At 39.0% G+C, this 22156-nt stretch overlaps 1 protein-coding gene across 8 annotated transcripts in view; it reads left to right on the top strand.

Moving 5' to 3' along the window:
- Nucleotides 1–22156, top strand: part of PTP4A3 (protein tyrosine phosphatase 4A3) — a 246418-nt gene that overhangs the window by 21277 nt on the left and 202985 nt on the right. The window contains exon 1 of one of the 8 annotated variants that reach the window (XM_056822994.1): nt 13465–13591. The exons of the other annotated variants lie outside the window; for them this stretch is intronic. The gene's annotated coding sequence lies outside the window, so the exon portion shown is untranslated. Of the gene's footprint in view, nt 1–13464; nt 13592–22156 lie in introns of those variants that run through there. 8 annotated transcript variants of the gene reach the window in all.

Genomic DNA, 22156 nt, shown 5'->3' with positions numbered 1-22156 from the left:
ACCTACTGTGTGCCAGATACTTTGCTGAGGGAAAGGTAGTACAAGGAGCTCAGTTTAGAGGGGGAGCCAATGTGGATGATTCTGTATTGCCTCAGTTCTCTTATAAATTGTAAAACCTGTCCAGAAAATATGATTAAATCTATCCTTAAAACATTTTGTGTTTTTACATAAAAGGTCAATAGCACGCTTTGCTTTTTTAATAATCACATAGAGAAGATATATTTTAAAATAAAAGAAAAAATGCAAAAAAAAAATCTCCAAAGGAGATCTACCCAGGATGCTAGAAAGCTTCTTCTGAGTCTTTTTTTTTTAAACTCTGTAGGTATGAGTATAGTACTTTGTCAGTTTTCTGGGTAATAGGAGTTAGCACTCTGTATCTGAAGCAGGAAGACCTGAGTTCAAATTTTACCCTATATACTTACTAGTTGTACGACCTTGGGCAAGTCACTTAACCTCAGTCTGCCTAAGTTTCCTCTTCTGTAAAATGAGGATAATAATAGTACTTACCTTCCAGGGTTGGCAATGAAGATAAAAAAAACAAAAAAAAAAACAAAAACAGATGGTATTTGTAAAGTGCTTTGCAAACCTTAAAGCATTAATTAATCCTTGCTATATGATTGACCTACCTCCTTTCCCAGTGAAACATATTTTGTGGTGATATTCCTTATGCCATTTTTTTGCTTGGAGTTCCTTTTCAGAAATAATTCTATCACCTGCTTATGCTTATCATGTATGTTTTCATTGCCTTTCAGGCAAATAAATGGTCAAATGAAGGTTTTGCAATGTGGTAACATAGCTAGTCATCAAAGGTGTTGCTGCTACCATGGAGGATGTCTTTTGTAGAGCTCCAAAGGAAGAGGGAATCCCCTGGTAAAGTCCTTGACCTGACTCTTGTTTGTGTTGATCATCCCCTACTGTTTTCCCCAACCTCTGCAACTGTTTCTGTGAGAACCATGACCACTTAAAAGAGAGAGGCCTACTGATCCATATAGGATCTTTTCCAAGTGAATAAAGACTGTATATTACCTAGATGAGCATAAGCAACCAAGGAGGTATCCTGTTGAATTAGTTCATTAGTTGTAGATACATTGAATAGACACTGTAGCCAGATACCAAAATAGGTCCAAAAATGGAATGAAAGGGAAGAGACTAGGCTAACTTGTATTTGGGGATTTGAGAAATGCTTTTAAGAATCTATAACTGCTCCCTGACACAAAGCTCCATGGTTTTTAACATCAGTTTTCTCTGGGTGAATTATGAAATGTCAAATTATGAAATAGTCTTTGAAGACTCAATAAAAGTGCTTTTTGCCTATTATCTCTTGATCCTCAAAATTTGCTTGAGGAAGGTAGAAGGCATATTTTTACTTCATACAAATTAGGAATCTGAGGCTCAGGAGGCTGAATGTTTTGCCTGAAGTCTCATGGCTTAAGAGTGTTGGAGATAGGCTCCCATCACCCCAGATCTCGTGAGCCTCTAGTCCAGAGGATTCTTATACTATACCAGTTGAGAATCACTTCTTTTCTCTTGCTGTTTATATCCATCCTTCCTTTTTCCTTTCTTCTTCTCTGTAATCCCTTATAAAGGCCTACCTTCATTTACACAGTAGACTCTTTTTTTGAAAAGTTGCAAGGGAATTAAATTATCATAGAAGTGAAATAAAATGTTTACTCCTGCAGTATTACAATTGTAAATGAAAACTTTCTTCTATCTGTTGACTTGAAATTTCTGTACCTGGAACAGATGTTTCCAAAGTTTGGTGTTTGGATTTTTTAATGTTGGGCATTTAAAAGTGGAGGTTAGAGGAGGTCTGAGAGTATGTCTGTATTCATTCTTCTTCCTTTCTTTGTTTATTCAATCTTTTCTGCTGATGCCTTGCCTTAGGAGTTTCCTGTTCTTTATTCCAGTGGGTAATGAGGAATCCTGAGAGGTATTAGTTGAAAAGGCTTTGGTGAATTCAGATAGAGATGTTAAAGGGAATGTCAAGGAGCACTAGAGCTAGCTAGAGGGTCATAAGGAATGCATGGAAGGGAATGAAGAGATCTTCAAGGTCATCTTCATCCTTCTGCAAACGTGGAAAAGGTTGAGGCAGGTTAAGTGTTTTGCCCCTAGTCTAAGGTTTGATTTGAATACAGATCTTCCTGCTTCTCTGTCACACAGCTAGGAAGTATCTGGAGTAGAATTTGCACTCAGATCTACATGTTCATTGCTCTGTCTCCTAATGCTACTGTCTAATCCCCCTTAGTTATGAATGATCTTTCTCACCTACAAAGAAGTTTGTTTGCATCCTCTGCTGAATTTACACTTAAAAGATTTGGCACTGGGAGCTACTTCAGAGAGAATTTAATATAACCTCTCTCATTTTATTGATGAGGAAACTAGGGTTGGGGTGGGTGGTGCTTGGGAATAACTTGCTCAGGATCACATAGTAAGTGATTGATCGCACCTACATTTGTGGATTCCAGTTCTGACTCTGAACCAGGGCTCCTTACACTCTATCACCCTTTCCACATACAGCTGTCAATTTTTATTCATGCATGCATTTTCTGGCCTTAGGTGGGCAACAACCATTTATTAAGCACTTAGTATGTGTCAGGCATTGTGTTTAGCATTGGAAAGACAGTTCTTGCCATCTAGGAACTTACATTCTAATGAGGAAAGATACATAAAAAAGAAGCCATTCTACTTTTATGTTTCTTTGCTTGTACCAGATAGATTTGAAGAATGACTTGTGTGTGTCCACCTTTAGGGAAAGAACAGGTAAGTAGAAAGAAGCAAGATATAGTTTTTGATATATCTGTATCTTTTTGTCAAATGATGCCTTCCTTGGTGTGGGGAGGGAAGAAAGGAAGAATCCTGGGTATTTTAATGTAACAAGTAAATTAAATTTTAAAAAAGAAGCTAAAAGAGCCAGGAAGGGAATAAAACATGGCCAGCCTGAGCCTGTTGCCAAAATGGAAGCCTGAAAAGAACTCACCAGTGGGAAAAGGGGGCTGGAAAGATGGAGAGACATTCCAATGTGAGAACGCTTCAGATGATGAAGTTCCAGTTCCTACACCAGACACTAAATTCCATGAAAATCTTAGTTAAAGTTTGTATCCCCATTATTGTATGAGGAGGGTGCCCGGCATACAGAACAAATGCTGAATTAACTCAACCTATAGATTCCCCACTTTCAGAAAGAGCACAAAAAAATTCCTATATAGTAGAATGATGTCAAATATTGGGCAACTAAGTCGCCATGTGCCATTCATAATACTCCTGATTTTGACCTGAATCAATTTAAAATGTAATTAAAGGGGCAGCTAAGTAGCACACTGGAAAGAGTGCCAGGCTTGGTGTCAGGAGCACTTGGATTCAAATTTGGCCTCAGACACTGTTTGATTCTGTGAAAATCATTTAACCCCAACTGCCTAGCCCTTACCACTCTTTTGCCTTAGAGTTCATATTTAGTATCGATTCTAAGATAGATGGTAAGTGCTTAAAAAAATGTAAGTAGGAAGTTGTTTAACAAAATAAATAAGCAACAATAAAACAAAAGTAACATTAGGTTTGAAAAGTAAGTCTTTTTTTTTGCCAGCAGGGGATCCTTTTCTGTGGCTCACTGGCCCTGTTTCTACTTGAGTTTGACAACACTGCTATAGGGCTGGACTAAACTCCTGTTTGTTGTTTGACTGATAGAAGATTTCATCTTTTTTTTTTTCCTTAAATTTTCAGAGGCTCTGATGGCTGGAGATCAGGCTCTGTCTGCCTTCAGAAACTCCCAGCCTTACACTTAATCTTTTTAAATAACAGGTTTTATTGATGCTTTAAAAAAGTTTACTTTGTTGTCAGTTTCTCCATGGTATCCTTTCTTGTAACAAATTATCTACAACTAAGCAAAGCACACAGAGACACTAATGATGACTGGCAGCCTATGTCTCATTCTGTATTTGTAGCTAGGTAGTACAGTGAATAAGTATGGGGTCTGGAGTCAGGAAGACTTCTTTCCCAGTTCAAATCCTATTCCAGATGCTTTACTAGCTCTGTGACCCTGGACAAGTCATTTAACCATCTTTGCCTCTGTTTCCTTATCTGTATAATAAGTTGGAGAAGGAAATGGCAAACCACTAAAGTATCTTTGCCAAGAAAATGCCATATGGGGTCACAAAGAGTTGGACACAGCTGAAATGACAGAATGACAAGTTCATAACCTCTTCAGGCCTGTCTAGAGGTAGTAGGATTACTTGACCTGTCCAGAATCGGTGTATTAGGCGTATCATTAGTCCTTTGGAGTCAAGATTAAGATTTGAACCCTACAGTCTTCTAGTGGTGTTTTTGGTTATGCTGTTGTGGCCAATTGAGCCTATTGTTCCCATGGTTCAATTTAATTTGTTATATATGAAGTCATATAACTTGTCCTCTTTTCCCCAGAATTCTTCATGTTTATCATTTCTTATAGAGCAGTAACATTCTATAACATTCCTAGAACTCAGTTTATTGAGTTGTTTTCCAGTGGGTATGACTCACTTTCTTTTCAGTCACAAACAGGCATTTAATAAGTACCTACCATTGGTCAGGCACTATCCTAGGCACAGGGGATATGCAGAATTGAGATGGTTCTTTGTCTCAGGGAAATTACTACATTCTAGTAAGGAGGGACAAGGGATAAGGTTCTCAGATAGTTTATATTACATATAATAAATTTATGATTCTATATTGAATGGATACACAATAATTGGAGGGGAGAATTCTTTGCTACTCTATGTTCTGCTATATTTTGATATATAGGGAACTTCTCCATGAATTCCTTGGGGGACATATAAGCCTCCTCCTTCAACCTCAATGAAATTGCTGGGGTAGATGGTATAAATATTTTAGATCCTTTTTTAGTGTAATTCCAAGTTGTTTCCTAGTTGTACTTCTGAAGTTAAGAAGATCTGAGTTTAAGTCCTGTCTCAGACACTAGGTATAGGACCCTGGAAAAGCTATTTAACCTCACCTGCCTCAGTTTCCTTATCTGTAAGATGGGGATAATAAGAACACCTACTTCCCAATTTTGTTGTGAGGATAAAATGAGATAATATTTATAGGTTTTGCAAATGATAGCTGTTGTTATTACTCCCCTGCTGGCTTTGGCTTCTTGTGAGAGTTTAAGAGAATAAAGAGATAAAAGAGATCCCGAAGATTTCTATGTACTGTCAGTGTCTGCTGGGATATCATCATGCTTACTCCACAGATACCACCCTTGGCCCCTGCACCAAGACATAAAAAAGTCTGAGAAGATCGATTCTGAATAAGTTCGCTGGGGGAGACACTAGCAGAATGTGGGCCCTGTCATCTATTTAGTGGGGATAAAAGGATGAGGGATGATGGTATAGACTTGTTTTAGCAACTCAATTGGTCTTTTTAATACTGGTTCCTTCTCTGGTCTCTTTGTTGCTTCTTATGTGATAGATATTTGCTGATAAGTGAATCAGGGAGTAATGGTTGAGCCTCTTGTCTCTCTCCTTTTAATTTCCCAGGGGTCATGGTTAAAACTGAGGGTCATGGTGCCATTAACTGGGTTGTTTTAGGACCACAGGGTTTAGAGTTGGAAGGGACCTTAGAGGTTGTGTAGTTCAGCGTCTTTATTTTCTGCAGGAGGAGATTCAGAGCCAGTGGAGAAGGGAAGGGGTTTACCTGAGATCATACAGTAAATGTTGGACTCCTAGACAGAATCAGGCAGTTTCCTCTCCTGTCCTGTCCTTAAGTAGGCACATAACCATTTCTGAGTTTTTTTTTTTAAAGGGCTGCTTGTAACTAAAGGGAAACAGATGGGTTAAAACAACAAATATGAGGACTTTCAAGAGATCTTAAAAACATTTGAATAATGGTTCCAGAACCCTGACTGAACTGGAATGTTAGATTGGCTTTCTTACCCCTTCTTTTTCTTAATTCCCATCCTGACTCTTCCTTTACTTAGAATTTGACTCCTTATATGAGGATCATTTTAAGGAAATGGTTATATCTAGTCTGGAAAAAAGAGTAAATGAATGTAAGAAAATGTATTTTGTGCTTACTTTGTGCTAAGTAAAGAAGCTATTAATGAAAAATAAGAGATATCTTTGCTCTAACATTCTATTAGGGAAGAAAAGATATCTATCTATCTATCTATCTATATGTACATATATCCACATGTGTTTGTGTGGATTTTTTTTATGTATGTGTAGATAGATAGATAGTTAGATGAATGGATAGAAATCAGGTATAAAGATCCCATGATTCTGAGGGTACATCAGTAAAGCAGATAGCAGTGTCTTATTTTCATATCATTTCTATTAGTAAAACTGTATCCATTTCTGATTAAAGGAAGAGAAAAAGGAAATATATATAAACAAAAAATATTTTAACAGCTTTTTGTTATAGCAAAGAACTGGAAACTGAAAGAATACCCATCGAAATGAAGAATGACCGAACACAGTAGGGCCTATAAATGTAAATGATAAAAGGCATGAAAAACCTGAGAATACTTAGATAAGAACTTGGAAAACAATAACTCTGAAAGATTTAGAACTTGGTTGATTACAATGATAACCATGATTCTAGAGGTCTTATGATGAAGTACATACTGTTTGCTTCCTAATTGGGGATGAACTCCAGTAGCAGAAACCTTTTCAGACATAGTCAATGTGAGAATTTGTTTTGCTTGAATAAGTACATTTACTCCAAGGATTCCCTCTTCCTCCTTCATTTTTTTGGGGGGGGAAGTAGAAGGAAAGAGGGAGTAGTAATTGGGCTGGGAAAAAATAGAAAAGAATCTTTTTTCAAATGTTCTTGAAGCATTGAAGCATTTATTTTTATTTATTTTATTTATTTATTTTAAACCCTTACCTTCCATTTTAGAATCAATACTGTGTATCAGTTCCAAGGCAGAAGAGCAGTAAGGGCTAGGCAGTGGGGGGTCAAGTGACTTGCCCAGGGTCACACAGCTGGGAAGTATCTGAGTCCAGATTTGAACCTAGGACCTCCCGTCCTCCAGGCCTGGCTCTCAATCCACTGAGCTACTTAGCTGCCCTGCCCTCTCCTCCCCCAAAGTATTTTTAAAAAATATTCAGGAGAGAACATAGGGAATGGTAGAAGCAAACAAACAGGATAGTTTTGAAAGGGATATCTTTAGTTGATTATAAACTTAAAAGGAAATGCAAACTTCATATAATTGATTCACAGTTTCATGTATAATCCTCGTTTCCTGTTCTACTTCGCATATGGAAATGTTTACTTTATTGGATGTCTAAGTTCAGAATAATTAAAAAAATAATTTTTGCAGATATTAATAAAGGTTGGGTGGTGGCCATGGGAATTGGGAGAGGAATACAAGATTTTTTTTGCATTGAAGGTGGGAGAGTTTTCAGAGGACTTGGGTTTTTCTGACAACTTAAATGCTAGTGTGACTTTGAAGAAATCACTTCACCTCTGTGGGACTTAACATTCCTAATTTTAAAATAAAACATTGAATTACATGACCTATAACAATGTTGGCAAACCTTTTAGAGATTGTGTGCCCAAACTGCATCTTCAAGCTGCTTGTTAGTCCCCCGCATTACCCCAGAGAGCAGAGGGAAGAAGTGCTTGCATAGGGTGATTGGACAGAGGGGCAGGGCAAGCAAAAAATGTCATCAGGCATGGTGGAGAAGGGAAATAGAGCCCACTGGCAGGCTGGGGTATGGGCCCAACTTTTGCCAGCATAGGCCCATAAAACCCCTTAAATCTTCTATGATCCTTTGTTCCTGAGAGAGGCAATGTGGTAGTGTTGAAGAACCTTTGTAAAAAAATTTTTTATTGCATTATGGTCAGCAAAAGATGCATTTAGTATTTCTGCCTTTTGTGCATTTATGAAAATTTTATGCACTAATATATAGTGCATGCACAGCTGAGAAATAGCTATATTCTTTTTATCCCCATTAAAAGTTCTCTAGATGTCTATAATATCTAATTTTCTGAAGTTCTATTTATTTCCTGAACTTCTTTATTGCTTGTTTTATAGTTAGATTTATCTGGGCCTGAGAGGGGGTAATTGAGGTCCTTTTCTATTATAGTTTTACTGTGTGTTTTTTCCTAGAACTCATTCAACTTTTCCTTTAAGAATTTTGATGGAGCAGCTGGATGGCTCAGTGGATTGAGAGCCAAGACAAGAGATGGGAGGTCCTAGGTTCAAATCTGGCCTCAGACACTTCCTACCTGTATGACCCTGAGCAAGTCACTTAACCCCCATTGCCACTCTTCTGCCTTGGAACCAAACTGGTTCCAAGACAGAAGGTAAGGATTTAAAAAAAAAAAAGAATGCTGCTATAAATAAAAAAAAAAGAATTTTGATGCTATGCCATTTAGTGCATATATGTTCATTATTTATATTATTAATTCATTTTTGATGGTACCTTTTTAACAAATTATAGTTTCCCTATTTATATATTTTAGTTAAGTCTGTTTTTACTTTTGTTTTGTCTGTTATAAGGATTGTTCTCTATAATTTTTAAGAGTGTAAAAGGATCCTGAGCTCAGGAAATTTGATAACTTACTGCTGTGATAGACTCTTTTCTAAGATGTAAGTTGTAGCGTAGGTACTAACCTGCATTATTACTGGGAATTTCCTCACCAAGAATCTTTCTTTACCAAAGGAATAATAGTTCCTGTCCTTATCCCTCTTGTTCTCTGATCCTACATATGGAGAGTCAGTGATAATCGTAAATTGCAAATGTGGGAGACATGGGTGATGGTGGTATAAGAGGTAAGCCAAGTACTGTCTCCTTGGAAAGGATGTGACTCCAAAGGGACATTGTTTGAGAAATGGAGGACAGGGGACTGGAGAGGGATTTGATTCAGTGAGGTGGCACTGTGTCTCCCTCAGAGGAGTTACAGCCCCTCAGGTCAGAACTGTCTCTGTGAGACAAGATGACCCCTTGTAATTTCCACCTTCCAAGGGAACATCAACTACCAGTCCCCAAGGGTTTAGTTGTGACCAACTGCCAAGAAAAGAGTGATAGCTTCCTTGGTCAGAGATACTGAGTCACAGGGGTTGGAATCAACCTAATCCCCTTGCTTGATCTCTAAGACAAATCCAAACCCAAAGTCTAACTATTTCCAAATGGTTTATTGAGGTTATTTGGGGCAGATGATGGCAAAAGTATGAGGTGGAAAAAGGAAAGTGGGTGAAGCCCCAAAGGTTGCTCCCCTTGCAGATTGACTTTCAAAGTCAATTTCAATTTCAAAGTAAAAAAAAAAAGAGGCTTTTTGTGCCCTGGCCTCTCCTTTTGCCAACTGCTTCTTGATCTTATTCTTTTTTTTCTTATTTTTTTCTTATTTTATTTCTTATTTATTTCTTATTCTTTTCTTTTTTTTTAAATAACCATTACCTTTAGTCTTGGAACCAATAAGACTAAAGGTAATGGTTATTTAAAAAAAAAGAAAAGAACCAATACTGTGTATTGGTTCCAAGGCTAAAGAGTGGTAAGGGCTAGGCAGTGGAGGTCAAGTGACTTGCCCAGGGTCACACAGCTGGGAAGTGTCTGAGGCCAGATTTGAACCTAGGACCTCCTGTCTCTAGGCCTGACTCTCAATCCACTGAGCTACCCAGCTTTCCCCTCTTCATCTTATTCTTAAAGCTAACTAAATCCTAAGGTGAAGTTCAAGGAACAAGTAAGGGAGAAAGAGAAATCCCAAGGGAAGTATCTGGTTGGCTCTGACCAGAAAGAGTCCAAACTAAATTCTTCTTGGGAAGTGGTGTACTTGTTGTTGAAGAGTCTCAGTGGAGGTATTTTGGGGTCCCAGAAGGAAGACAGGCCTCAATTGGATGGGCTCTTGGCTCCGCTACCAGAAAAACTACCTTCCCTCTTCACTTCCCAGGCTGGAAGTAACTCCTGTCAGTTGGTGTCAAAAGTTCCAGGCAGCTCTCAAAATGGGCAGCATTCTCCTGCCCTTCCCCTGATGCTCCTCAGGCTGATCTGTCAATCAGACTGGCTTCTCTCTTCCTTACCCTACACTGGTTAGAAAGCACTTTGGATAATTTTCAGCATCTTAAAGATATAAAATGATGATGAGTGATGATGATGATTCTTCTGTGAACCTGAAATGAAAACATCTGGTCAACTTTTTTTTATCCTTTACCTTCTGTTTTAGAATCAATCAATATTGATTTCAAGGCAGAAGAGTGGTTAGGATTAGGCACTGAGGGTTAAGTGGCATAGCACTAGGAGGTATCTGAGGTCAAATTTGAACCCAAGACCTCCCGTCTCTAGGCTTGGTTCTCAATCCACTGAGCCACCTAGGTGCTCCCAAACCAGCCTGTTATAATAGCTTAGTAATCAATTTAATTAGATTTATAGGCTAAGTGGCTATCCCTGGGATAAATTTTTTTGGAGGGGGAATCATACACAGAAGGTAATGTAGGGCAATGGAAATAGCACTAAAAATGGACCTGGGCTTGAATCTATTCTGTTACTGTATAACCTTGGGCAAGACACCTAACCTTTCTGAACTCAGTTTTTTAATTCAAAAACAAGATTGAACTACATGATCTATCTCTAAGGTCCCTTCTAGCACACAATCCAAGGTTCCTATAATGACAACTTATGTTCATATAGTGCTTTAAATTTTGGTTTTACTTTACCCATGTTATTTGAACTTCACAACAACTCTTATTGTAGGTACTACAGGTATCACACATTCCTTTTACAGATGAGGTAAGCGAGGCTCATAAATTGATTTACCCATGACTATGTAGCTAGGAAGTGTCAGAGGTGTGGTTCTTATCTACATCTTTTGACTCCCAAGTTCACTATGATTTTCAAATGTATCATTTTGAGAATTCTCTTGGAAAGATGACTTTGTGAAATGGAAAAAGAGTCTTGTCCTTCCATTTTTATCCTGGTGGTGAGCTAAAAAAAAAAGCACATGATTGAAAAACATGTAAGGAGAAATAAATAAGCTCTGTCATCCAAACCAGGGCTAAACAAAAAGATCACTAGATACCATGGATGTTGGAAGATGGGTCTTGCCAAAGGATCTGACACAAATATAGGTAAACAGTTTGCCTTGGAAACCTCTACGAAGAGTAGTAGACTGTTGCTGTACCCTAGCTGTGATTGGGGTGTGTCCCAGCAAATGACAGGAACTACCTTGATTACAAATTCTAGGGGGAATCAGCAGTCCAGGGAACCCTAGAGGGGACAAAAGAGAATAATTGTGATCAAGGAACAATACCCTGTGTGCCTTAGTGAGAGACAGTGAACTACAGTGATTGGGTATGCTGAAGACTGCTGGAGGTAGACATAAAGAGAAGATGACACTAAACATTATGAAGAAATATTATGGGTCAAGAATTATCCCAGAATAACACCCCAAAGTATAGAATGATGCCACAACTACTACAAGTAGAGGCTTAGAGTAGAAAAATGGTTTGTTCACACTGAGTATAGGAATACCAAGAAGAAGTGAACGAAGATATGATAAATGAAATGAAAGTGATGTAGGAAAAGACTTGGAAGGAAAATTAATAGCTTAGAATAAAAGGTAGTAAACTTTACCCAAGAAACAGACTTACTTCAGATTAGAACAGAACAAAAATTAATAACCCCTTGAGACAAGAAGAAATATTAGAACAAAATCAAAAGATTGCTAACATTGTAACATTGTTTTCTATTAAAATCAACTGACCTAGAAAATGTCAAAGAGTTATAATTTTAAGAATCAAAATTAGACTCTGAAAACCATGATAAGTAAAATCATGTTGCTTTACTTTCCCAACCCAGTTTTACATTTCCTAGTCTAACCAATGAGGAGATTGGATCGGATGATTAAAAAAAAAAAAGGAATTCAGAGCACACTTCATTTCTTAGAAATGATATAAAATGTCTTGTTTGATTCTGATAATGACCCTGTGAGGTAGGCTCAGTGTGCTATTCTTTTCTCTATTTTTGCAGATCAAGAAATTGAGGCACAGAACAAGTAAATGATTTGCTTAACATTATATGGATAGTAGGTGGCAGAGATCTATGTTCAATTGTTACTGATGAAGCTCCTAACTTCCTCTGTGCTCACTCATTCTGTTAAATGTTTTCTTCCCTAAATCCTCTGTAGAAAGTCAAATCAGTCAATCAATCAATCGACCTTCTCTTCCAAGGATACCTTCATCTACCTTCTATTTATGTTGCATGTAGCAATTTAGGTACAGCTAGGTCCTTATTAGTGTAAATTATGAATCCTCTGAAGTGATCACATTATTTGAATTTGTGCTGTATGTTTCCATTGTGCTGGAACCAGTTACCATATTTTATATAATTATAACTTTGAATAGTGTGGCTCCAAATATATGCAACTTTTTCAAGAGGATTCATTATTAGCACTAATTTGTGATGTGTTGTTTCCCTGCATAGAATCAAGTTCCTCACATACTGTTTATGTATGCCCACTGCCTACCACAGTGCCTCACACAGAATAAATGCTTCATAAGTTCTTATGTCTTCATTGATTCATTAAATGTTTACTATGGGGTAGATATTGTAATAGACACAGGGGATACCAAAACAAGAATGATTTGGCTCCCTCAACGAGCTCATGTTTTGTAAGGGAGACAATACGTAGATAATTACTGTATATACTATAAGTATATACAGAATAAATCCCATGTAATTTTGCCAAGAGACATTAGTAGCTAGGAGATCTATCTCATCTGGTCTCATAAGAGATAGTATGTAAGCTGAGCTTCAAATGTACCAGAAGCCATAAGGTCTTTTGGATCCCAAGGCAATTCCACTTCCCATTTTCTTCATACCTCACTCTGCCTCTCTCTCTCTCTCTCTCTCTCTCTCTCTCTCTCTCTCTCTCTCTCAACCCTTACCTTCTGTCTTGGAGTCAATACTGTGTATTGGCTCCAAGGCAGAAGAGTAGAAGAATGGTAAGCACTAGGCAGTGGGGGTTAAGTGACTTGCCCAGGGTCACACAGCTGGGAAGTGTCTGAGGCCAGATTTGAACCTAGGACCTCCTGTCTCTAGGCCTGACTCTCATACCCAGCTGCCCCTGTCTGCCTATCTTGAGAACAGTGCTTGCTCCAATTCTAAGGGAGGGAATGTCTTTATTGATCCTTCATCAGACTCTTTGTGCTTATATCTACTGTAGAGATAGATTTTAAACTTTCTTATAAGTCAAAACGTCCCTTCAAATTTTGAGCTTTTTTGATTTGTCTGGAAGTATTCTTGGCCTGGAATGAATGTGGATGTAAGTTGCAGCCTCATCACTACTTCTTGGTGTGATCTGGGGTTGCTTAGACTCTCTTGGTCTCAGCTTCCTCCTTTTTAAAATGGGAGGTTCAATCATGGAATATTGAGGGTCATTCCAACACCTAGTGAGCTACATGATTCATTGTGATGCAGGTATAAAAACAAGGTTCTTCAGAGCCCAGCTTCATGTTTACTCTAGCCCATTATCCTAGCCCAGCCCAGCCCAGGGCACTAAGGGCCTTTTGAGATTAGAGCATGGTCACCTTCTCTAATCAGGTTCTTACAGGTTAAGGACAACCTGAAACTGCTTCATCTGCCCCCAGAGAGCTGTACAAGTCAGGGATTTCCTGAAGCCTTTGGTGAGTAGCAGAACTTTGTGAATAACAAAGGCTATTTTTAGAAATGGAGTGTGGTTAAATCTGTCTGTCCTTATCTCTCTTTCTCTGTCCTCCATCCTTCTCTCTCCTTCACTTCTCCTTTTATCCTTCTTTCTTCTTTCCCTCTCCTCCATTTAATTTCCTTTAATTTTTCTCTTTTTTCTTTCTCTTTTCTTTCCTTCTCTCTCTGTTTCACTCTCCCTCCCTCATCTCCTTCTGTACTTCCCTTTTCTCTCCCTCTCTTCCCTTTTCCTCTCTCTTCTTTTTGTCTTTTCTCATTTCTCTTTCCCTCCCTTCTCTCTTCTCCCTCTCTTCTCTTTCTCTGTCCTCATCCTGTTTTCTCCTTCTCTCTCCTCTTCTTTCTCTTCTCTCTCTTCCTTTCTTTCTTTCTCCTCCTCCCTAATTTCCCCCCCTTCTCATCTTTCTCTTTTCTATCCATTTCTCTTCTCCCTTCACCAGAACCTTATCCATTCCTTGTCAATTTACTTGAACTGTCTCACTTTGAGCTGGTGTGTGTTATACTTGTGCATGTGTCTGTGCGTGTGTCTCCAGTGTGCTTTTCTGACAGTGAAGTGAAGCAGAACTACCAAGGGACCTTAGAAGAGAGAACATTGATCTATTTGAAGGACTCTTATGTAGAAGAGGGATCAGACTTGTCTTGCTTGACTCCAGTGAGTAGAAGTAGGAATGGCAGGTGCTAAGAGGCTGACTTAGGTTGTACTTTAGATCAGCGGTTCTCAACCTCTCAATTTGTAGCAATGAGAATACATAATGCATATCAGGTATTTACATTCCGAATCATAATTGTAGCAAAATTACAGTTTTGAGCAACATGAGGAACTGTATTGCGGGGTCACAGCATTAGAAAGGTTGAGAACCACTGCGTTAGAGGAAGCTTCCTGATAATTAGAGCTGTTAAAACGTCAAAGACTGGTTCCAAGCATTTTCAGTGCCCTTTCTCTAGAGCAGGAGTTCTTCATTTGGCATCCTCAATCATGTTTTTAAAAATAACATATATATTGGGGACAGCAAAGTGGCTCAATGAATTGAGAGCCAGGCCTAGAGACAGGAGGTGCTGGGTTCAAATTTGGCCTCGGACACTTTACTTAGCTATGTAACTGTGGGCAAGTAACTCCTATTGCCCAGCCCTTACAACTCTTCTGTCTTGGAACCAATACACAATAATGATTCTAAGGCAGAAGGTTTAACAGGGTTTAACATCCCCCCCAACACATCATATATATTGATAACTATTTAAATGTATATTTCCCTTTTTCATCCTGATTATTTTATTTTATGCATTTAAAGACATTATTTCAAGAATAACCTATTTAATAGATTATACTCGCTGCCACAAAGTGTCCATCATACACTCACACCCACATCCATGTGGGACACATGCACACACATACACAGACACTTATATGCAGACACACACATGTTCACCCATTCTCTAGAGTTGAGTTTGGAAGGTTCTGTGGGAAAGATTTCTCCTTACCCATCCCCCTACTTTTGTAAACTTTATTCTTAAGGCTTTGAAAAACAGGCTGGTGGTTTGCTTGCTGGTGGCAAGGGTCTTACCCTTGCCCTAAAGGGTCATGAGAAGATAGAATTGTTGGGGATGTTTTAGAGGGAATTCTCAGGTATGAATTAGATGGTCTCTGAGATCCTTTCCAAGTCTGAGGTTGTGTGGCTCTATTTAGAATGTAGGAACATAAAAAATATTGGCGTCAGCAGGACCAGAATGTTGAAGCTTGAGTGGATCTTAGATTAGAAAATATTAAGAGTTGTGAGCAACCTTAAAATAGAGAACCATAGGATGTCTAGAATCTAAAACCCAGAAGGTAAGACATTCAAAGGGATCTTGAGAAGATGTTTTAATTCTTTTATTTTATAGTTGAGGAAACAGACTTTGGGAGCAGTGACTTGATAGTTTATGTTGCTGGTAAGTAAAGCTCATCTCAAATCTAGATTTTTCTGACTACAAGTCCAGTGCTCCTTTGAGCCTAGGCTGCCTGCTTCTCTGAGGTCACAGCTTTGAGTCCCCACGCAGGTCACCCTGGAGTGGTGACAAGGAGTCTGCCCATCATGCTTCCAGGAGACAGCTCTGGGACCAAGAATAGAAACACATTTCTGCCCTTCCTTGAGAGATGGCTAGTGCTTCTTTCAGTCCTAGGCATTAGCCTTCCCTGTGGGGATTCTTGGCTGTATTCTTTTTTCCTTGTTTATAATAATAGCAGCTCACATTTCTGCCGTGCTTTAAGGCTTAAAATGTTCTCAGAATATCTTGGTGAGATTGGTATTGCAGATATAAAAGTTTCCATTTTACAGATTATGAAATTGAGACCCAGAGAAGTTCTTTTCTTGATTAGGTTTACTTCCTTGAGTAGGATTACCCTACCCAGACTCAAGGCCAGTTCTCTTTTTACAATACCACTGTAACTCTCTACAAGTGTTCTAGGCACTATAGGGGGGTGCATAAGGAGAGTTCCGTTTTCTAAGTATTTATTAAATGTCTACTGTGTTTAAGGCACTATGATTTAAACTGAGGATACCAAATTAGAAACCAGCATAGTCCCAGCCATCTTAGAGCTTACAGTCTAGTAGGTGATAAGACATACATACAAATACTATTGCTACTGGATATATAAAAATAATTAAGTACAAAAGATGTTCATCTTGTCAAAGAAAAATAAGAATAGTAATCCCATACTCTAATCAAATCTGCCAGGAACAATTGATAACAATTTGTATTCAAACCATTTCTGTTTTGGAGAGAGATCCAAACTAGCATAGAACAAATTAGCCTTTTGATATGACTCTCTGTCCCAAGAATATTTCAGGTAACATGTAGGAATTTTGGACAAGGAGAAAATACATTCTGTTCCTTCTTGAGTAATGGGGCTCCTTCCAGAAATCTGTGTTGAAAATCTTACAGAATAGGAGGCTGAGATGTCTCTCTTTCAATGGAAGAGAGCACTTCCTTTGGGCAGGTCCAAGTGCCAATCCCTGAGGTGGAGAAGGAAATGGTCTTATCTAGATTAAATTTAAGAGTTATCACTCTTAATTCATTTCCCTAAGAAAAGCCTTTTTATCCTCTACTTATCATCTCTCTCCCCAAAGGACGTTCCCTAGAAGCCTGGAAAAGACTTTGGAAGAAAATATAATTTTTTAATATTTAATACTTAATAGTACCCTAGTAGTAATGATAGTTCACTTTTATATCATACATCTCTGAGATTCCCTTCCACTTCCACTTTATATATCTTGTATGTAAAATAGTTATTTGCATATTATTTTCCCCCATTAGAATGTGAACTCCTTGAAGGTAGGGACCCTGTTTTTGCCTCTCTTTTATCCCCAGTATTTAGCACAATACTTGACACATAGTAGGTGCTTAATAAATATTTGCTGACTTATTGACTTTATTAAATTCCAGGAGTTGGTTGGATCCATGATCATACTCCTCCCTTTGGTGCAGATCTTAACTCTCTTTATACCATCTCATAAGATTATAGATATAGAGCTACCTGGGACTTTGGATCCAACCCTCTTATTTTACAGATATTCCATTCTATTCTTCCTGAATCTCTCCCTTTGAGGAATCAGCGAGACTCCTTCCAGAGTTCTGTGTTGAAAATCTTACAGAATAGTAAGCTGAGGTCCATAGAGTTTAAATGCTTTGCATGGGGTCATGTGGTTAGTGAGTACTTGGAGTGGGATTTGAACTTAGGTCTTCCTCATGTAGTCCAGTAGATACACCAGGCTGCCTTTCAAGACACCCCTGTGTGACTTTTGTCCTTGTTAATTAGGAGGATCTACACACTCTGCTGGAGGGGTTTCCTCTAGTATATTTTATGTAATTATAAATATAATATGTTATATTAATATTTTATGAGAATCAGTCTCATCCTTGGGCTAGCTAAATGTTTCCCTCACCTTACTACAATACTGGCCTAGCCAACATGTCCTGATCATGTAGGTTTTTAATTCATGGACTTGGAAGGTACTTTAGAAATCATTTGATTCAGGGGTTCTTAATATGGGATCAAGAAGCTCCCAATGGGTTTTTCTTTATTTAACATCTTTATTTAGTATCAATGGTTTCTTGTGTAATATTGCATATTATATTTTTGCATTGAAAAATGCCATTTTATAAAGAGTACCATAGGCTTCAAAAGATTGCCAAAGGGGTCCATGACACAGAAAAAGTTAAGCATTTCTTATCTCATTTATCAGTTAATTAGCACTTGTGCCAGACATTGTGTAAGCACTGAGAATATGAAAAAAGACAAAAAACAGGTCTTCAGGAGTTCTAGGGGGAACAACAAGATAGTTATGTACAAACAAGGTATATACAGTTTCATGTTTTAGATGAGGAAGGCCCCAAAAGACAATGACTTACCCAAGCCCACACAAGTGGTATTGTAGCAAATTAGAGGTTTAATGCCAAATCCTCCAGTTCCCAATCCTGGACTATAGCTCTTCTGGTGAGTGAAGATCTGTTCCCCTGGCAAGGAGCTTTCAGGGAAATCTGCCTCTCCTCTTATTTTGTAAGGATGCTTTTGGTATGTAGATAAATCATTCTAGACTTTATAGAAATAAAGATATAGAAGACTTTATAGAAATGGGGACGCAGGTGTATGAATTGGTATTCATTGGTGTCTTCTTGGTTGCTTTTTTAGGGGAAGAGAGATTATTTTCTGTCCTTTTGGAATCTTCTTTGCTATTAGAAATGATGATAGGTAGGTCAAGTATTATTGAGGCAACTAGGTGATGCTGCAGATAGAGAGTCAGAAAGATTTGAGTTCAAATTGAGTCTCAGACACTAGTTGGGTGGCCCTGAACAATACTCACAACCTCAGTTTCCTCATTCTAATGAGAAAAATAGGGGAAAACTAGGTTACTCAGTGGATTGAGAGCTAAAGATGGGAGGGCTTGGGTTCATATCTGGTTTATATCAGACACTTCCTAGCTGTGTGACCCTGGGCAAGTCACTTAACCCCCATTGCCTAGCCCTTACCACTCTTCTGCCATGGAACCAATGCCCAATATTGATTCTAAGATGGAAGGTAAAGGTTTAAAAGAAGTGAGATAATAGTGGGTTGTTATAGGGATCAAATAATTTACGTTAGGTGCTTTGCAAATCTTAAAGCCTTTTATAAATGCTTGCTCTGATGATTACCTCATTTGATATTTAGATTAGAAGTACAACTGAGCAAGGCCCTGCATCCAGATGTTTTCCTCAAAGGCAAATTTCTCATCTTACAGTTTCCTATGTATTATCTTCTTTCTTTTACTGTCTAGTTACTGGAATCATCCAGTGGGCATATAGTGTGTCCTGGAGGGTTTTTGGAGGGCTAGCAGCATCTCTGTTTGGAGGGCTTGCCAAATCCTTTCCAGGGCTACTCGTCCACCTACTCTTACCTCTGGCTCCAAGAAACTATTGCATGCATCTGTGGCTGCATCTTGTTAAAATCATCTGAGCAAGCAGGCTAAATGAGGTTGAGGGTAACTGAGGAGCCTCCAGACTTGTCAGTGAGTTAGAGGGATGACTACCCCAAGCATATGAAAACTTGTCCCAGTGGAAAGAATAGAAGAGAACAATTCATTCCAGTGGCCATGAAGGTGGCTGAAGCAGGTGTTATGGCATACTTAGAGTCTGACCAGACTTTGAAGATGTCAAGGTCATCCACTTCATCATGGGTCATCACTGGTTGCCCTGCCACCGAACTTGGATAACTCTGGACAAGAGAGTAAGGCTGACAACTTTGTGCAACTCTGCCTCATTTAAATCTGATTCACCCTTGAGTCAAGACATCACCCTGTGACATCATTGGCCCTCTTAGAAACAAAAGGACAAACAACTGGAATCATCCACTTTTTAACTGATTTCCCAGATCTGAGCTATCCCAAAGAGAAAATCAGGTAGTTACTTCCTTGTACTGGAGGTCTTCAAGTAAAGGCCACATAAACCACTTTTCAGGACTGTTGTAGTGGAGGATTCCTGTTCATATTCATATAGAAGTTAGAATAAAGGATGGTCCAAAGGTCCTTCTAGCTCTTAGATTCTGTAGGTAGAGAGGACCAGAATCTGGAGAATGGCTTAAAGGGAAGGAAAGGAGATAGGTAAAGTTGGGAGTACACTGTAGATGATAGATGGTAGATGATGAGGTAGAATAGAGAAAACAAGTTGAGAAACCTGTCAGGAACTTTCTCAGGGAATCCCTGAAGCCAAGTGAGTATCATGTCTCCTTCCTTGGCCAAAAATTCTGTTAAAGATGATGGTTTTTAGTTTATGGGTTTGCCTACTTTCCTTCTATTTTGAAAAGACTGATCCCCATCCTCCCTTTGTCCCCCTCACTTTAGAGAAAGTCAGGGTTGTATAGTTAATTGAAAAACATTAGATTTATTGCTAGTAGATTTAGACTTGTGTTCCAGTTTTGACAGTGATGTCAGATGTGTCAGGACAGACGTAGGACACTCAGTAAATCCCTTCATATCTGGGAGCCTCAGTTTCCTCATTGTACAAGGGGGTTGTGATACTTGAAATGCCTAGAGTTGTTGTGAGCAGAGCCCTTTGGAAGCTGACAGGCCCTTTAGAAAGGTGAGGGGAGCCAGTGATGGTATCACTGCCATCTTTGCTCAGACTTACGTCTGCCTTGTGTCCTTTTGTATCAGCTATTGCTCTCTGCAGATGCCCCTCACTCTGTGTGGTCCTAATAATGACAGGCTCTTTGAGTGGATGGTTTGGCTTCAGTGGACCATTTGACAAGCTGTAAAAGAAAGATAGATGTACAAGAACTTATGGTTCTTCTCCAGGAAACAGAATGAAGGAAAGAGGGTGCTTATTGTCTATCATACATGTACACAGTCTTGTGTGTCCACTGGTTCTTCCCCATTCTGTTTACTTGCTTTTCTTCCATGTGACTGTGGCCTTGCCTTCATAAGGTACCATTTCCTTCCCTGTTGACCCCCACAATTGGACTCTCTGCTACTGACAGCACTTTCCCCACAGCCTGCATGCCTATAGCCCTCTCAAGCTGAGGTTATCTTTTCTTTTTCTTTTTTTGAAAACCCTTATCTTCTACCTTAGTATCAATTCTTTTAAAGACATTAAAAAAAATTAAAACCCTCACCTTCCGCCTTAGAATCAACTGTGTATTGGTCCTAAGACAGAAGAGTAGTAAGGGCTAGGCGATGGGGGTTGAGTGACTTGCTCAAGGTTACACAGCAGGGAAATGTCTGAGGCCAGATTTGAACCCGGGTCTTCTAGACTCCAAGCCTGGCACTCTATCCACTGTGCTACCTAATCTCCCCTTAATTATCTTTTCAGTGCCAACCTCAGCCACAGTGGCATCATTCATCTTTATTGTCATTGTTGCTACAATACCTATTCAATGCAACTCCCATTTCTAGACCAACTTTAAATTACTCCTGTCCTCACAGCAGCCCCTGTAAGCTGGATAGGGCAACTATTTACCTCTGTTTTATAGATGGGGAAACTGAGGCTCAGAATAGGTAATAAGGCTAATTTATTTTAGATCCTAGTAAGGATAGTCCAGAGATGATAGATTTAGGGCTGAAGAGGACTTTCAGGGCCATCTGATCCTACTCCCTCATTGTATAGATGAGGGAGCTGAACCTTGAGAAAGTCTGAACCTTGTCATAGTCACCCAGATAATAGGGGCCTTTTATAGCTCCAGGATTCAAATCCAGATGTTCTAGCTCTAGAGTTCAGGACTCTTTCCCCTTTCCTCCTTTGCTACCTGGATCAACAGAGATGAAGGGAGGGATAAGGCTTGGGTAAAGTGGGGGAATGATCTTGGCCAAGGTACAGGATGCTGGGTGCACCTGATACATTGGGATGCATTTGGGAGAATAGTGAGAAAGAAGAAACAGTGGAAGCCTGTTTGTATGGTGCCTTCTAAGTTGACAAAGCACTTTATTTCCATTTGGTTTATTGGATATTCCCAACAACCTCATGGGAGAGGTAGCATAACTATTATTGTTACTTTTTATTTTTTTATCATTTGGGCTTAAAGGAAAGGAGTAATATGTGTAAGCTCACATAGGCGTCATTGTCAGAGCCAGGACCCCATCCAGCTCTTCTGATTCATTGAGCACAACTTTTTGGTCAGTTCTCTTCTTTCTCATGGCTGGTACCATTGACTTGCATGTATCATGTACTTAATCAATGTTGGTTTGATAGGTGGTGTTTGCTTTAGAATGAAAGAGTGATTAGAAACTGGAGTTGGCTGGGACTTTAGGGAGCATCCAGTCCAGTGGTTCTCAATGTTTTTTATTTCCACAAACCTTTTTAACAACAACTACAAAAAATGCATTGTGAACCCTCAGGGTAATTTAATAAACTCTTCATGGTATTCTGCAGTTATTTTCTGTTGAAGGTCTATTGAAGGAGCTTAGCGTAAACTCCTGGGACCATTGTTGTAAACCCCCAAGGGGTTCTCAAAACTCTAAATGGGGACCACAGTTTAGTCCACATGATGCTTGAATAGGAATTCTCTTATCCTTCCAATCCTGGGT

This window comes from Monodelphis domestica, chromosome 3 (assembly GCF_027887165.1).
Source record: "Monodelphis domestica isolate mMonDom1 chromosome 3, mMonDom1.pri, whole genome shotgun sequence".
NCBI lineage: Eukaryota > Metazoa > Chordata > Mammalia > Didelphimorphia > Didelphidae > Monodelphis > Monodelphis domestica.
This window is presented reverse-complemented; position numbering and strand designations above follow the sequence as displayed.